General features: G+C 36.4%; 1 protein-coding gene across 6 annotated transcripts in view; it reads right to left on the reverse strand.

Moving 5' to 3' along the window:
• Positions 1 to 12079, reverse strand: part of wake (ankyrin repeat and fibronectin type III domain containing protein wide awake) — a 204317-nt gene that overhangs the window by 138973 nt on the left and 53265 nt on the right. The gene's annotated exons all lie outside the window — the stretch shown is intronic.

Here is a 12079-nt window from a genome sequence, read left to right on the forward strand (position 1 = left end):
TGAATTTTCTATTAAATTCTTTATAGCTTTTTAAATTTCAGCTTGCTAACTTTTCTATTCTTTTTAGCCTCGAAATAAACGAAAATCTGTCAGTGCTCTGAAAATAGGGTGAACAATAATTCCCAATTAACTTTAAACATTTCATCGAATATCTTTCACGTGACTGGCTTTCATCAACAGTTTTTATATTAATCTTCATTGATCAATTAAAATGATTCTATAGCAATTTGCAATTATTAGCCGTAAATTTAATTCATTTCGATGTTATCTTGGAAATTCAAAAAGGCGAAATAAACGACGATGTTACTTATGGAATAATCTAATCCTACGGCGAGCGTACAAACAATATTTATGAATTAGCATCGGCGTGCCGCGTTCGTAAATTAAAGTTTTATTCCGGTAAAGTAAAATAAATAGGTCAAAAATGTATTCCGTATTTATTCAATGGGAGAGAAATCCGCGTCATAAATATCATCAATTTCTATTTGCTTCGGGCAACTTTCGATTTAATTTGTCCGGCTCGTTGGAGTTAAATAATCGTACAGGATAAATGCTAACGAATTTTTCTCGTCTAACTCGGAAATAAAGTAACTTACACAATTAGCAACGAACGTTGGATCATTATGCGTACGTTTTCTTTTATTCAAGCAATTTAGCAAGTTTCGCGGGACGTATAATCTTATGTAATCGTCGATTAATCTTGCGAAATGGAAAGATGAAAAAGATTGAAACCTTTTAGCGAAGAAACACGATAAAACTATGCCTTTTCCATGAATGTGAGCAAAACTTTACCGAAGATCGAGTGGCAGGAGAAATTCCAACTGACGTGTGTCTGCGTTCATGTATGTATATATGTATATGAAGCTATCAAAAGTATTAGATTAAAACACGAAAAGCCTGACACAAGATCGAATAAATTGCGAGTATTCGGTATGAAAAAATTTTCGTGACACCTGTCAGAGAAGCGAGAAACAAACATCGAACAAAATTTTCGATTCGCTTTCGGGCTGATGCAAATCTGAAAAATCGATTTCCCATTCTCATGGAAAGTATAATCGAAATCGGACATTTTCCGAGACAGGCTTGCATTATCCTTATCAAAAGAAAAACAAACGTATTATACTTTCAAAATATGGGGTCTTTATTTAACGATCGGAATAATCAGAACCCATTTTCTTCGATATTAAGATATACAGGGTGTCCCGGTATCGACAAGATGGTGATTCCACGCGAGAAAAGAAGCAAAATTGTTCTGCGCGTGACGCTTCGTTTTCGAGAAGATCGAGAAGTTCGAAAATTTGTCAAGTGTGATGGAATTTGCCTAATTTAGATAGAAGCGTACAATTAATAGCAAATTATCCCACGATTGAAAATACGTGAAAAATGTAGAGTAAGATTTTTTTGATAGACTACTTCGTTAATTTTTTATTCGTTTTCACGCGCAGAATAATTTACTCGTACCTCAACATAGTCGATAATTAGCCAAATTTACATAGCAATCTAATTTTCAAAGTCAGTTTTCTCTTCAAAAAATCTCTTTCCATGTAGATTCCTCGGCTCCTCGGTTTACTATCAATTCTGGGACACCTCGTATATATACATCAACCTAATGCCCCTCGTAGTCGATTTAATTATTTCCTTTTTTTTTGAGATTTAATTATTTTTACACCATAATCGAACGAACTAATTCAAATTTTTAATGTTTCACTAGATAGAAGTTTTGTAAATGTCCGGGTAATATATAAATTATTTACTGTTACAAGCTTTGATGCAACATCTTCTCTTATAATTTCTGCTCGAACCCTGGAATTAACAGGAACAAAGGTGAGTACTAATGTTTTCCCTTCCCTCCCCCTGCTCTTTTCTTCTTTTCCGTCACTTTTCTTCGCTCCCCTTTGCTTCATTTCTTTCTCCCATTCCTTTCCTTTCTTTTACTCATCCCGGTTCATCTCTACTTTTTCTTATCCTTCCCCCCCCCTCTTCCTTTTCCTTTCTACCTTGAATCTTCATTTTCGCTCTTTTCTCTTCTTTTTTTTACTTTTTATAAAAATTAATAGACTTTCATAGCGAATATATATATCATGCGAATTCTTCCACTCTCTTTTTCTTCTTTCTTCATTCCTATCTCTGCCTATCTTGCTTTCCTATCTTTTCTCCTCCCTTTTTTCTCTCCCCTTTGCTCACGTATCCTTTTTATAAAAACGACATTTTTACACTATATGAAAGTACTTTCTTTTTTCATATGTACTATAAATATTGGAATACCAATATTTGTCTACCCTTCCGAGAAAAAAGAAAAAATAAGCAGGACTCGGATTAGTCTGGCGTGATACGACCGGGAAAATCCGTAAATACCGAAAACTACCCTCGTGCGAGTGAAAAAGACACTTAACATTCGTCCCAAAACTGCTGTCTATTTTCTTCAATCCTATTCATCGGAGAGAACACAGACCTGTAGAATCGATACTCGAGAATAGTTTTTTATTTGCCAGGGGTAAACCGTGACAGACGCGAAACAGGTTCGTCGTGCATAGCAAAGCCGAGCTTATTTCCAATTCCATGAATCGCGACGCGCCGCTCCCTTCCAATGAAACTATCCCAAGAAATTCTCTCGCATGGTCGCTCTAGTTTCAGAAAAGGCGATCCACGAGTCAAACGAAACGAACACACACACACACATCGTATAAAACGTGGTGATTGAGCCGAAATTTTCACGGTATTAAATCGTGTATCCGGTTATCATAAAACACGCTGCCATAGATTTTGAACAATATCGTTCGGAATTATTGGAAACGAATGGCACTGAATATTTCGAATCGCACATCTTCGACCGACAGTCAGCGGTTTTCACGCACCAGCGCAGAGCCATTCTTTGCCGCGTTATTCTTCGCCTGATTTCATATCCTCCAGAGCCGCGTTAGGCAAATTTTTATTCGCATAACAGAGTAAAAATCCTCGTTCTTACTCCTTGGCGGAATTTCGCTCGGCCCTAACGAATAAATATGCAATCGGTTAGGAATTTACTCGAGCAAAGAATTATCCGCCTAAGAGAAACTCATTGGAATGACCTGTTCGTATCGGAATTTATTCTAAAAATGTATTTTACGTTGTATCGTATCGACGATGAAAAATATATTCTTCGTCGTCCAACGGTCGTAATATCGATTTTTCGCAATCGTCTTACTCATCGAACGTTAAATCAGAAAATTTAACAGATGGTAGCTACGAATATCTCGGACAAGTATTTATTCAAAACAACTCGAATTATGGCCAACTCTGCTTCAGAGTTCAGAGTCTGCCTTCTTGTTAACTTGAACTTCCCATTTATAAAGAACACGGAGAATCATAGAATAACGTTCTATTATCGAGGAACATCGAATTTTACGAATACGACAAACCATTCACGTGATGGCACTTCGCGGAATTCGTAATCGGCTTTCCGATCAAGAAATCGACTTGGGAATTACACACCTCGCGAATGATCGTATCGGCAAGTAATAATAATATCGTTTCTGGTATCGAGATAACGCGAACTTATACCTTACGTTTTCATTTTTCCATCATTTTTTTAATGGTTAACCACGCGTACGTATTTCGGTTTTCACATGGAGATCAGATTGCCGATATCGGATTGAGAATATCTAAACTATGAACGTTCTTACTGTTATGAAAAATTCAAATATGCACAAACGTGTGCAGGATATGTCATCAACTACAGTAAAAGTCTTCCATGAATATCTACGACAGTCATTTCTACTAACCATTGGCAAGGTAGAGTTTCGTTTATGATTTTTACTGGCAATTATTTGAACTGGCAATAACCGAGCTATATAACGAAAGTTACAAGTTTAGAAGTTACTACAATGATACGATTTTTAATTATGCGAACGCGTATGCAGGAGTCGTACGTGCTCGTGTGTTTCGTCTAACGAATGAAAATTGTGTCATTATAAAGATAAATTATACTGAGTATAAGGTTTTTTGATAAGGCTTTTTTTATGTTTGTAAGATTTGTAGGATTCGTACGAATACGTGACGAATTCTCTCTATTTTTAAGGATTTACGTTTAATGTATTTTATAATTAATACGACGATGTAAGAACGTTCTGTTAACAATTTGCTATTATTAATGGCACTGTTATATACGACACTATTTCAAAAAGAGCAATGTGTGTTTGTTTTCTAAACTGACATGTAATTTAATGCAATTTATGTTCAAGTTTTCGTTCAGCCTCGGATATCCCAGCGTCTTTCTATTATCGAAACTCGTAGCAGCAACCGATAGGGGTAGCAAGCCGGCCTCTATTATCCGAACTTATCGGTTATCCGAAATATTTTATCCGACTGGTTCGGATAAACTAACAACTACCGTATGTTTCTAAATATGTTAGGATTAAAGTAGCAATACGTCGAAAATAAATAAGTACGTGTAATTATTCGTGTGTCTTGATAAAAGTAAATAAGATTATCAGAAAGATTTGTATGTTTTCAATAGATTGCGAAAACAGAAGATCTCGTGACAGTAAAACTAACTTGTTTCTCGTTAAGAGGACTAAAAACTTGTTTTCCTTTATACGAGGGTCGTGCAGAAAGTAATATTCGTTTTGACGTAACAACAATAGAAATACATTTTAAAGGGATTTCTTTGTTTGTAGCTTTCTATGTATATAGTCGGATATTTCCCAATAAAACCAGCGTCTCTGTTTGACCGCTTATCGTAACGCGAAACGAGTTTCTGTCTACCTTCCACATAGACTTGAGCCGCGAGTTCGCACGACCATCGTTTCACAAATTGTTTCAATTTTAAATCGTCGTTTCCCGCGAAGTGTTATCCACCCAAGAACTCTTTCAGTTCAGAAGAAAAAATCCAGCAATCCGAATCGATCGCTGCTAATGAAATCACGGACACGTTTCTTCGGGTCCTGCGGAACGAGGAATGGGCGACCAGAAAGATTACGATCAAATACGAGTTTCTCGACCAGATTATTCAATTCCCGTATCCATCGCCTTACGAATGATGCCAGCCATAATCTTGTTACCGTAAATTCCCGTAATTCGACGATGAATCCCTTTTGGACGAACGTTTTCGGCATACGAAAAGCGTCAAAGGGCGAAAGATCGCGCTTTGTCATCGGCGAGATTTTCAATTCGCACTGTCATTTTAGACGAATGAAGCTTCAACGATATTAATTATATAAACGCGAAATTTGGCATAATTTATCTCGATACACGAACGAAGTTGGACGATCTTTTAAACGAGTATTAATTTCTGAACGATCTTGGTATATTAAATAGTATTATTCCTCTATGGATTAAAAAATAAGAGCTGTACAAAAAATCGTACGGTTTCATCCTGCGATAGAGCGAATTAGTCCTTCCAAGCCTGGTACCGACTTTCCTTCGATTAAATGCATTAACGATAGACGAAGAATCACGTCGAAATTCCAACGAAGACGACCAGACTATAATTTAGTTAACACTCTCTTTTTTCCTCATCTGACAAAGTGCTTGTGGAACTGCGAGGAGACGATCGCTATTCGGGTTAATTAGTAATCGGGGCCATGACGTCGTTTAGAGAGGATGGGGAATAAAGTAGCGACGTGGATATGCGCGTCACGGAATTTCCATGTTTTCTTTCCCAGTAGAGAGGTGGACGAATGTTCCTCCATTGCGAACGAAATGGCTACAACTGCTTTTTTCCATTACAATTACCGTGAACAGTTAGTTAAATTCTGTCACTTGTTAGAGTTAAAGATAAATGTAAATTAAGAGAAAAACCAGAACGATTCTTTATATATGGAAATTCTAAGAATTTTCTCTGGTTTGTATCAGTATTCAGCGGAGTACATCCTAGTTGATGCAAAGCTAATAAAAGAAGTGCAGTAGCTTGCAGACAAGGAAAGTTTCTTGGTAAATATCACGAGATCTTTTCCTTGAAGCCTTTGTACGGTTCTCTTGAAAGTGGTGGAAACTCTGTACGAATTACGACAGAATTTCCCAACAATTTATTGCACGACTGCATCCTATAACCGTTCTAATTCTAGCAAATCTTCTTCAACTTGATACTCTGATATATACCTTTGGTGTAAAATTATACTAAATCTTATATTAAGATTTATACTTGTAGTATAAAGGTATACGAGATCCCATGTGCTCCAGTGACTGTGGAAATGATTTCTAAGTCAAAAATTCTTGCATATTAAATGTTGTAATGTAGATTGATGTAATATAAAATGAATTAAAAATGCAACTTCTTTAAAGTTTAGACTTACACCAGTTTCATCATTATCAGCACAAATAAAGATTTATGGTACAAGTATAAAAGTTCCAAGTTTGGTTAGAAAGATAATGGACATTTTTAATGGAAACTCAGGATTTAAGCTTATAAGGACAGGACAGAATTTAAGCTTTTACTGCAAGATAATCAAGAACTAAAACTTTCAATAAGAAAGATATGAAAATTAACAGAAGAAAAGTGACTCCTATCAAATCCAACCAGAATTGCTGCTACTAATTCTACAAAACCTCTGTCGATTTAACATGTACTCGGACAGGATTTAAACTTTAACTGCGAGATAATCAAAAACTAAAACTTTCAATTAGAAAGACATAAAAATTAACAGAAGGTAAATGACTCCTATCAAATCTAACCAGAATTGCTGCTACTAATTCTACAAAACCTCTGTCGATTTAACATGTACTCGGACAGGACTTAAACTTTCACTGCGAGATAATGAAGAACTCAAACTTCTAATTAGAAATATATGAAAATTAACAGAAGGAAAATGATTGTTATAAAACCTAACCAGAATTGCTGCTACTAATTCTACGAAACCTCTGTCGATATAATATGCAATCGGACAGGACTTAAACTTTCACTGCGAGATAATGAAGAACTCAAACTTCCAATTAGAAAGATATGAAAATTAACAGAAGGAAAATGATTGTTATAAAACCTAACCAGAATTGCTGCTACTAATTCTACGAAACCTGTGTCGATATAATATGCAATCGGACAGGACTTAAACTTTCACTGCGAGATAATGAAGAACTCAAACTTCCAATTAGAAATATATGATAATTAACAGAAGGAAAATGATTGTTATAAAACCTAACCAGAATTGCTGCTACTAATTCTACGAAACCTCTGTCGATTTAACATGCATTGGGACAGAATTTAAACTTTCACTGCGAGATAATGAAGAACTCAAACTTCCAATTAGAAATATATGAAAATTAACAGAAGGAAAATGATTGTTATAAAACCTAACCAGAATTGCTGCTACTAATTCTACGAAACCTCTGTCGATATAATATGCAATCGGACAGGACTTAAACTTTCACTGCGAGATAATGAAGAACTCGAACTTCTAATTAGAAATATATGAAAATTAACAGAAGGAAAATGATTGTTATAAAACCTAACCAGAATTGCTGCTACTAACTCTACGAAACCTCTGTCGATATAATATGCAATCGGACAGGACTTAAACTTTCACTGCGAGATAATGAAGAACTCAAACTTCCAATTAGAAATATATGATAATTAACAGAAGGAAAATGATTGTTATAAAACCTAACCAGAATTGCTGCTACTAATTCTACGAAACCTCTGTCGATTTAACATGCATTGGGACAGAATTTAAACTTTCACTGCGAGATAATGAAGAACTCAAACTTCCAATTAGAAATATATGAAAATTAACAGAAGGAAAATGATTGTTATAAAACCTAACCAGAATTGCTGCTACTAATTCTACGAAACCTCTGTCGATATAATATGCAATCGGACAGGACTTAAACTTTCACTGCGAGATAATGAAGAACTCAAACTTCCAATTAGAAATATATGAAAATTAACAGAAGGAAAATGATTGTTATAAAACCTAACCAGAATTGCTGCTACTAATTCTACGAAACCTCTGTCGATTTAACATGCATTGGGACAGAATTTAAACTTTCACTGCGAGATAATGAAGAACTCAAACTTCTAATTAGAAAGATATGAAAATTAACAGAAGGAAAATGATTGTTATAAAACCTAACCAGAATTGCTGCTACTAATTCTACGAAACCTCTGTCGATTTAACATGCATTGGGACAGAATTTAAACTTTCACTGCGAGATAATGAAGAACTCAAACTTCCAATTAGAAATATATGAAAATTAACAGAAGGAAAATGATTGTTATAAAACCTAACCAGAATTGCTGCTACTAATTCTACGAAACCTGTGTCGATTAACTACGATAACGGACATACATATTTATATCTTCATTGTAGGAACAGCGACAGCGTCAACTTTCGACTTGGGAGATGCGAATATTCGATCTATATCATCAGTTCGCTTAACATATTTTCCATCCGATGTGCCAATTTCAGAATCGCGTCTGCCATAGCACGCGGTGCGATTACATCGGTGCGCCTCGATCTAAAATGTCCGTGGTTATCAAAATTCACGACAACCACTTACATCGAACGCGAATCGACGTGGGAGAGCATGGAATTTTCGAGCGAATCTAACAGCAAAAGCTTGGGAACCGGTTGAAACGGTTCGTTGGTACCTGATGCTGATTAAATTTCGAAGTTTAGATTAGCACGAAGGTACAAAGCCGACGTTGCTACTCTCCATAGCTAACGTACATTTGCATGTTTGACTGAGAACCGCAGACTAACCGTGCCGCTTCAGGTTACTTCAATTATCGGGCAAACTTTCGCAAAATTTCCAACCGATTATGCCATTCGTTCGACGTGTAGAATCAACGTTTGTTGTTAATTGTAACGATTACGTTAGTTACTGTACCCTAACATTCATCGTCGAAGTGATCAATAAATTAAATGCGACAGAAAAAGACATCCGCAAATCGTTCTTCGCTGTCATTTTTTACGCCCAATGCCGAATTAATCCGTTTTCTCGAATTTTTTACGAAAGTTTAGAAGATTCGCTATCCATTTAGTAAATAATGCTGTAACACGTTAATTGTAAAAATTGTGAAAACAACAGGTACGAATTACTTCGAACAACAAGACTATGAATTTTCTCCTGATATTCGTCATTGAAAAGTAAAGTGAATTCGAGGATAGAAAGAGAAGCGTGGAAACAGTTTACCGTTGCTTCTGTGACGAGTTTCAATCCTTCACAATATTTCATACAAACACGAAATTCTCTCGCCAATTTGATTTATTCGGCACACGAAAAGAATATCAAAATATCAGATATACAATTGATTAAAAAATACCTAAACTACGAATATTACTGTGATATTCGCTATCAAAATGAGTAAATTGTCTTTCCATTAGAGCCATTTTCATTGACGAATGATAAACTAAATTCCAACGGTCTGCAACTTCGCGTAGGAATCGCGTTGCGTCTCGGTCTTCACAGGGAACCGGAAAATAAAGATAACAGCAAGAAACTAGGTCGATTTATGCGGTTTTTCCTATTCGTATTCAAACGCGAGCAAGCTACGCGATCGTGCGTATTCATTTAATTAAAGTAAAGTTCCTGGACAGAATGGCCCTCGAATTACAGCAGAGACGCGAAATGTTTGCCAAGTCTTTGCGCGCACGTCTGTAGACCCGGTTCATGAATATTCAGAACGCTGCGACCAAGAATTATTAATATCACGAACAAACAGAAAATGTCAGGCTTTCGAAGAGCCTCTATTGTTTGGTAATTTTATAGAAGGGCGCGAGAATTCGGCGAGTTAGCGGTGTGAATAATGGAACCCAAAATTCGGCCGAACCTCGTTTCAAAAACGAGCAGATTCTTGTTAAAATATCACTCGCTCTGTGATCAAGCGTCTTGTAACGAACGCACACAGCAATCGCTAATTTTCAGAGCAACGCGTCGGGCTTTAACAGCGTGTAATCAAATCTGTACTACCGAGTTATCCCTATGGGATTAGATAACTCGGTACGGTGTAAGACAGAAGCCAAGAATGTAGAGAGCATTCGACAGCGCGCGCAGCAAACGCTATATCTTCTATCTTGTCATCCGCACAAGCAGCGCTACACGATTATTCATCCAGCAAAATTCTAGCATACATCTGATACTGAAATTTACACAGATCACCTGACACCTAACTGTATCTAATTTACTTAATTAAAGCGGCGTCAGAATTTCATGACCTATACACTGCATACAAAACAGAATGCACCATAGAACACATATGTATACATACATGTACGTATGTATAACATGAACAGAATAATATGTATGAGAAAAATGCCAGAAGAATATTCTATTTTGTACTGGAGCAAAGATACAGATAATCAACGTTTAAAGCAATGGTTAAAACACAGTTTTGTAAATTGTCTGAAGAATTTTAAATGGACTAGTCGTCGCCACTGTGAAATAAAAATAATCCACGGTCGAAGTAACAGCGTAAATGTAATTTTAGAAAGCGTGTGAAGACTTTTAACGTACGAATCGTCATCCATATGAAATAAAAGTAATCGATAATCAAAGTAATAGGCGAAATAGAATTTTGGAAAGCGTCTGATGATTTTGACGAATGGATCGTCGTCCTTATAAATCTTGACGGAACATGGTGCAAAAATACTAACGCAAGGATGAACGGCTTACGGCGAATTACGGAGTCATGCGAGTTTACAAGCTCATTAAGATTTCCTATCGAGAGTAGTTGGGAATTAGTTGACGACTACGTAGTTCCCTTTGACAGTCGATAAGCACGAGATAATTGAAACGAACATATTGCACCCTTATGCAAACCTCTCGCCAAGGGACGTTTTCGAGAACTTCGCTACTCTGATCAATTACCGGATAACGATTCGCTATTACGCTCATCGATGAAAGCAACAGCAGATTTTTGCACGTAACGAACGAACGAACGCGTTTCGTTGCTATGTCGTTTTGCACAATCGCTCGATCAATACTTCTTCTAACTTTATTTCTTAGCTGTTTTAATATAGATTTGTTATTTTGTAAAATACTTTATAACGTAATATACCGAATAGAACACTAAACCTAATTAGTACGGTAAATATTGTAAAATAAAAGAAGAAATATTGTTTCGTAAAAAGTTTCTGAGCGGTATATGGAACTTCTAAGAAGAATAATAGTAACGCTAAACCTAATAATCAATATCAAATAAATACTAAATAAAACACTAGGTAAACAGTAAATTTTAAAAACCGAATAAATATTGAAACCTAATTTCCGATACAAAATAAATACTAAATAAAATTTATTACAATCTCTTATTATAAACCAATGGGTTTTTTAATATGTATCAGGCAGAAAACCCTGGATATCTACATGCCGAGAAGATTTCGTTTCGTTTCGTTTCTTTGCCGTTTCGTTCGAAACTCTTCAAACTTAGTGAATCCGCGTATTATTTCACGTTCCATCGGACAGTATTTCTTCGCGAAAAAAAAAAGATAAAAAAACAACAAGGCAAAATCTCCTCGGCTAACTAGCCGCCGGTTTCCGCGAAACTTTCCTTCGCTTCGTCCGCTACTTCCCTCCGCGGTATCATCCAACTTTCAAGAAAACGACACCCCATTTCACCGCCCACACGATTCTCCACCACCATTTTGCCACGCCGCCAATGTGATTCAGCTTTTCATGGTAACTTCTTCGGTACGGCCGTATCAGCAGGTAACTCGGCGTACAACTGCGACGAGACAAAGCGAATTGTCTCATAAATAATTCTCGAGGCAAGAACAGCTTTTCCGGAAACTGGCCGAACTCGAATTGATTTTCGTCTAGAGACGGACTATTACAGAAAGAACGTGTAATAAAACGGAACCGGACGTTAGAGGGTTGCGGAGGATCGATTAAACTGGATGTTGCGCTTTGTTTCAGTTTCTTCTCCCAATGGCTCCTCTTTCCTTTTATCGAAATTTCTCCGAAAATTCAAGAGAGAACTTTACGTGGTCGATTAAATTAAAAAACGCGCCGTTTTATTTCCCGCGATCTCTCGTTCCTTGCGAAATACCTGGGAAATTTTTGTACGGTAGATTGAATTAAATTTGGCTTTTTAAATTTTCTCCTGTAATTCCTAGTTTTTCCTTTTTTTAATCAAAATATCTCGTATCTGGAAGAGAATTTCCAA

The sequence above is a fragment of the Bombus flavifrons genome, chromosome 14 (assembly GCF_040668555.2).
Source record: "Bombus flavifrons isolate JBK064 chromosome 14, iyBomFlav1_principal, whole genome shotgun sequence".
Classification (NCBI taxonomy): Eukaryota; Metazoa; Arthropoda; class Insecta; order Hymenoptera; family Apidae; genus Bombus; species Bombus flavifrons.